Source organism: Trichechus manatus, unplaced genomic scaffold (genome assembly GCF_000243295.1).
Source record: "Trichechus manatus latirostris isolate Lorelei unplaced genomic scaffold, TriManLat1.0 scaffold00196, whole genome shotgun sequence".
Classification (NCBI taxonomy): domain Eukaryota; kingdom Metazoa; phylum Chordata; class Mammalia; order Sirenia; family Trichechidae; genus Trichechus; species Trichechus manatus.
The window spans coordinates 2198795-2205661 of NW_004444132.1; the positions used below are offsets into that span (position 1 = coordinate 2198795).

At 40.0% G+C, this 6867-nt stretch overlaps 1 protein-coding gene across 1 annotated transcript in view; it reads right to left on the reverse strand.

Annotated features, from left to right (window-relative positions):
- MIS18BP1 (MIS18 binding protein 1) overlaps window positions 1–6650 on the reverse strand; it is a 48168-nt gene extending 41518 nt beyond the window's left edge. Inside the window, exon 1 of the mRNA XM_023741997.1 lies at window positions 6526–6650. The gene's annotated coding sequence lies outside the window, so the exon portion shown is untranslated. The remainder of the gene's footprint in view (window positions 1–6525) is intronic.
- Window positions 6651–6867: the final 217 nt, after the last annotated feature.

A 6867-nucleotide genomic window follows, 5' to 3' on the forward strand; every position in this document is an offset into this window, starting at 1 on the left:
ATGGTGCAGGACCCAGCGGTGTTTCGTTCTGTTGTGCACAGGGTTGCTATGTGTCGGAACTGTCTCAACGGCACCTAACAACAACAACATAGCTCACGAGTCAGACTAAGATGTTACTTTTTGTTAAAGTCACATTTTTATTACTGTTTTTCAATAGATGAGCAGTTTGGTCTTTAAATTTGCTTCTCTACAAAAAAGCGTATTCAACAAATTATCTACTCAATAGCTCTAAGAATCAAATTTTGAACATATCTTCTTTTGAAACTGTACATAAATCTTAAATCCTGAAGGTTCCGATCTAGTATCTGCATCAAAAAGCATTAAATGACATCTGCATATGGCCCTATACTAGATTTTAAAAGTTTCACAGATATGGCACTTAAATTTGAAGGCAGCAGTTACAATGATATATCCTAATGAAGACTGAAAAATCCACCTGATTATTCAGTTAAGTAATTCCTAATCCTGATTTTGTGATACCCTAGAATATTTTAATTATTATTAAGTTTTGTTGCAAAGCCCTCATGTCAAAAGTAAATTATATTCATTCTAATTTTAAAAAATGTAACACTGTTTGAAATTTTTAGAGGAAATTATGTTCTTGAGCATACGTGGTCTTAGACTTGTTTTGTTTCTACACTTGATCTTAGCCAACACACCAAGAAGCAATTTAATTGTTTCTTATGTATACATTTTAATTCCCACATCTAGAAATTAACATTCTAGGAGAAAATCCACGTTAGCACTCAGTAATATTTGGTAAATAAATAAAATATTTCAATACAGAACTTTGGAACTTACTAGTTGTTATGGATTGAATTGTGCCCTTCCTGCCTAAGTATGTGTTGTAAATCCTAACATCTATGCCTGACAGTCCACTTGATTGTCAGTTAGTGGTACTGTGGTGGTTTGCACATTGCTGTGATGCTGGAAGTTATGCCACCAGTATTTCAAATACCAGCAGGGTCATCCATGGTAGACAGGTTTCAGTGCAGCTTCCGGACTAAGACAGACTAGAAAGAAGGACCTGGTGGTCTACATCTGAAAATAATGGCCAGTGAAAACCTTATAAATAAGAGCAGAACACTGTCTGATTTAGTGCTGGAAGATAAGCCCCTAGGTTTGAAGGCACTCAAAATACGACTGGGGAAGAGCTGCCTCATCAAAGTAGAGTAGACCTTAATGGCGTGGATGGAGTAAAGCTTTCGGGACCTTCATTTGCTGATATGGCACGACTCAAAATGAGAAGAAACAGCTGCAAACATCCATTAATAATTGAAATGTGGAATGTACGAAGTATGAATCTAGGAAAATTGGAAGTAGTCAAAAATGAAAGGGAACACATAAAGATTGCTATCTTAGATATTCGGGAGCTGAAATGGACTGCTATTGGCCACTTTGGCGGGGACAATCATATGGTCTACTATGCCGGGAATGACAAATTAAAAAAGAAATGGTGTCGCACTCACTGTCATAAAAAATTTCAGGATCTATCCCGAAGTACAACACTTTCAGTCATGGGATAATATCCATAAGCCTACATGAAGATCAGTTAATATGACTATTATTCAAATTCACACATCAATCACTAATGCGAAAGATGATGAAAGTGAAGATTTTTACCAACTTCTGTAGTCTAAAATTGATCAAACATGTAATTAAGATGCATTGATATTACTAGTGATTAGAATGTGAAAGTTGGAAAGAAGAAGGATTGATAGTTAGAAAATATGGCCTTAGTGATAGAAATGACGCTGGAGATCACATGACAGAATTTTGTAAGGCCAACAACTTATTCATTGGAAATACCTTTCATCAACAACATAAATGGCAACTATATACGTGGACCTCACCAGATGGAATACACAGGAATGAAATCGACTACCTCTGTGGAAAGACATGATGAAGCTCATAATCATCACTCAGAACAAGGCCAGAAGTCGACTGTGGAACAGACCATCAATTGCTCATATGCAAGATGAAGCTGAAGAAAATTAAAACAAGTCCACGAGAGCCAAAGTATGACCTTGAGTATATCCCACCTGAATTTAGGGAACATCTCAAGAATAGATTGGTTGCACTGAACACTAATAATTGAAGACCAGGTGAGTTGTGGAATGACATCAAGGACATCATACTTGAACAAGGCAAAAGGTCATTAAAAAGACAGGAAAGTAAGAAAAGACCACAATGGATGTCAGAAAAAACTCTAAAACTGGCTCTTGAATGTAGAGTTGCTAAAGTGAATGGAAGAAGTGATGAACTAAAAGAGCTGAACAGAAGATTTCAAAGGGCAGCTCGAGAAGACAAAGTATAGTATTATCATGAAATGTGCACAGACCTGGAGTTAGAAAACCAAAAGAGAAGAACACATTCGGCATTTCTCAAGCTGAAAGAACTAAAGAAATAATTCAAGCCTTAAGTTGAAACATTGAAGGATTCTATATTGAATGAAGAAGAACGCATCAAAAGAAGATGGAAGGAATACACAGAGTCACTGTAGCAAAAAGAATTGGTCAATGTTCAACCATTTTAGGAGGTAGCATATGATCAAAAACTGATAGTACTGAAGGAAGAAGTCCAAGCTTCACTGAAGGCACTGGCGAAAAAAAAGGCTCCAGGAATTGATGGAATGCCAATTGAGATGTTTCAACAAACAGATACAGTGCTGGAGGTGCTCACTCTTCTATGTCAAGAAATTTGGAAGACAGCTACCTGGCCAACTGACAGGCAGAGATCCATATTTGTGCCCATTGTAAAGAAAGGTGATCCAACAGAATGGAGAAATTATCGAACAATATCATTAATGTCACATGCAAGTAAAATTTTGCTGAAGATAATTCAAAAATGGTTGCAGCAGTACGTCGACAGGGAACTGCCAGAAATTAAAGCCAAATTCGAAAGAGGAGGTGGAATGAGGGATATCGTTGCTGATGTCAAATTGATCTTGGCTGAAAGCAGAGAATACCAGAAAGACGTTTGCCTGTGTTTTACTGACTATGCAAAGGTATTCGACTGTGTGGATCATAAGAAATATAATGGATAACATTTCAAAGAATGGGAACTCAGAACACTTAATCGTGCTCATGTTGAACCTGGAGATAGACCAAGAGGCAGTTTTTCAAACAGAACAAAGGGATACCGCGTGATTTAAAATCAGAAAAGGTGTGCGTTAGGGTTGTATCTTTCACTGCACTTATTCAATCTGTATGTTGAGCAAACAATCTAAAAGCTGGAGTATATGAAGAAGAATGCGGCATCAGTATTGGAGGAAGACTCATTAACAATCTGTGATACGTAGATGACACAACCTTGCTTGCTGAAAGTAAAGACGACTTGAAGCACTTACTGATAAAGATCAAAGACCACAGCCTTCAGTATGGATTACACTTCAACATAAAGAAAACAAAAATCTTCACAAATGGACCAATAAGCAACACCATGAAAAACGGAGGAAAGACTGAAATTGTAAATTGTCAAGGACTTCATTTCACTTGGATCCACGATCAACGCCCATGGAAGCAAGAGTCAAGAAATCAAAGGACGTACTGTACTGGGCAAGACCTCTTTACAGTGTTAAAAAGCAAAGATGTCACTTTGAGGATTAAGGTACACCTGACCCAAGCCATGGTGTTTTCAATTGCCTCATATGCATGCAAAAGTTGGACAATGAATGAGGAAGACCAAAGCAGAATTGATGTATTTGAATTATGGTGTTAGAGAAGCATATTGAATATACCATCGACTGTCAGAAGAACGAACAAATCTGTCTTGGAAGAAGTAAGCCATAATGCTCCTTAGAAGGGAAGATAGTGAGACTTCACACTAAGTACTTTGGACACGTTATCAGGAGGGACCAGTCCCTGGAGAAGGACATCATACTCGGTAAGGTAGAGGGTCACCGAAAAAGTGAAGACTGTCCATAAGATGGATTGATAGAGTGGATGCAACAATGAGCTCAAACATGGCAATGATTGTGTGGTTGGCACAGGACTAGGCAGTGTTTTGTTCTGTTGTATACAGGGTCGCTGTGAGTCAGAACCCACTCGATGGCACCTACCAACAGCAACAAGAAATAAGCAAGATGAAAAAGCAGAGATGGGGGAAGACACATGCCAACCACATGAAGATCACCCAGGAACAGAAGCTCAAAGAAACAAGGACCTCCCTCCATGGCCAAAAGAGAGAGAAAGCTTTCCCCTAGAGCCAGCATGCTGAATTTGGACTTCTAGCCTCCTAAACTGTGAGAAAATAAATTTGTTAAAGCCACCCACCTGTGGTATTTCTGTTATAGCAGCACTATATAACTAAGGCACTAGTAGGTTTATAGCATCTCTTATTGCTGAATTTATAATTATTCCAATCAGTTTAGGACATCATATAAACATAAAAAGCCTATCACAGATAATATTAATGTAATCAGACCAAAAGACATCAAGTGTCTATATCTACAATAACTCCTGTGAGATATATATATGTGAGTTAAAAATTCATATACAAATTTATATTTTATCCAGTAATTTAGAATATACTAGGATCCCTGGTGGTGCAATGGTTAAGTAAGAAAAGAAAAGAAAAAAGGGAAAAAAATTTCTCAATAATATGAGCTGACAAAGTTTATCTTGGGAGTCTTGTCCTGAACGCAAAAACCAGTGTAATTCTTCCACAGAATGTTAATTCAGTAAATATGTATTAACACATATATTTATGTGTTAGACAATGTGCGAGGTGCCAGGAGTCCTGTGCTGGGAGGTATAATACTAACAGTTTAGTTTTAACTATATCACTAAAGCCATACTAGCTCTCAAAAAAAAAAAAAAAAATTAATAACTTGGTAAATTATAGGGGAACGCAGCAAAGTGTGTACAGGTTTGTTGCTGTTGCTAGCTGCTGTTTTGAGTCAGCCCTGACTCATGGAGAGCCCATGCATAATGGAATTAAAGGCTGTCCAGTTCTGTACCATTCCCGTGATTGACTGCAGTTCGGATAGTTTCAATCCATAAGGTTTTCACTGACTTATTTTTGGAAGTAGAATGCAGGCCTTTCTTCCTAGTCTATCTTAACCTGGAAGCTGTGAAGCCTTTTCAGCATCGTAACAACATGCAAGCTTCCACTGATAGAGGAGCACTGGCTGGGAACTGAAACTGGATCTCCTGCATGGAAGGCGAGAATTCTACCACTAAAACATTTACACGATTACAATTCCTTAGAACCTAATGATATGCTAAAAAAAAAGAAGTGAAAACTGCAAATACTAGCAGCATTGAAAACAGGCCCAATCTGTACCAGACATACAGAACTGTTTTCATCTAAAGGCAGATAATTATGGTCACAACGAAAGGCTCTAAGACACAGCTCTTCCCTTTCATGTTCCTCAGCCTGCCTCGCCCCTCCCCACCTCTCCATTCAAGCAAGTAATAGGATGGAGAAGGTGAATAGTCAAGATTCTTAAAAATCCTCCGATTCCATCCCCCCTTTCCAAAAAGACACAGAAAGTTTCTCTAGGAGCCCTTCTCTACCACTATGTGACAAATGGCCACTTAACAGAAACCAAAAGAACTGCCAATATCTGCCAGTGGCTTCAGTGTGGTTGGTAGTAGACAGAAGGTGTAAAAATAATCGCCTAGGATTTTTTCTGACCGTAGAAACTTTTCAGAATAATAAAAGAAAAACAAATAAACCATTAAGTATAGGCCACCCAAGAAAGATCTGAAGCCCTATTCCTTTCCTAGTTAACAGAAGAGCAGAACAACAACAAAAAAGCCCAAATCATTAATGCTCAATCTCTGATGAAAAAGGCAGATGTTAGACAATGGAAATTCAGTATACAGATAACTGGTGTCCCACAAGCTGAGAAAAGAACAGTGTCCCGAAGGCTGGACAAAGAAAAACGGAAGAATGAAGAAGAATTAACGCATCTGAATTATTGTGTTGGTGAAAAATATTGAATATAGCACGGACTGCCACAACAAATAAATCTATCTTGGAGGAAGTACAGCCAGAATGCTCCTTAGAAGGTAGTCTCGCTTACTTTGGACATGTCATCAGGAGGGACCAATAGCTGAGAAAGATATTATGCTTAGTGAAGTAGAAGGTAGGCAAAAAAGAGGGAGACCCTCAATGAGATGGACTGACACTGTGGCTGCAATAGGCTCAAACATAGCAACGACTGTGAGGATGGCGCAGGCCCAGGCAATGTTTCTTTCTGTTATACCTGAGGTCGCCATGAGAAGCTGACTGGAAGGCACTTAACAACAATAATCATTCTAACCTAACTTTTTTCTTCTTTTCTGTAAGTGATTTTAGAACAAAGGCCTAGAGGGCTCAACATGGAAATGAATCTGAGCGGAAACGAATCTGAGCGAGAGCGTTCTGACAACTGCGTAGACACGCAACAAATAAACACCGAACAAAATAGGCACTTGTGAAACCACTGCCAAAGCCAGAATCTACTAAAGCCCGCGTGGGTCTAGCGGCTGGGACGTGCAACGCTAGCAGGAGGCTAGGGGAGAGGAGAGGCCGTACCTTGGTGGAGGGCTTGGCAAAGAGGACGGTGGCAGTGCGAGCTCGGCACAGCGCGGAGGGGGCCAGGCGCCCAAGGACACGCGCCTCAGGCCCACGCTGGCCTCGGTGTGCCGCAGCTCGGACACAGGCGACGTTCACGTCTCCTTTAGGGTGCCTGACATCCACAACAGTTTTGGGAATTCAAATTCGAAGAGCCCGCCCTCCAGCCAGCCCGGGATTGGTGCGCACAGGAACTGCGTCACCGTGCGTCTATCAGGGACGCAAGAAACCTACGGGGATCCGGGCGGCGCGAGGGTAATGGTGTTTCCACAAAAAGTGGGAGACGCCAAGCTGCTGCGGGCC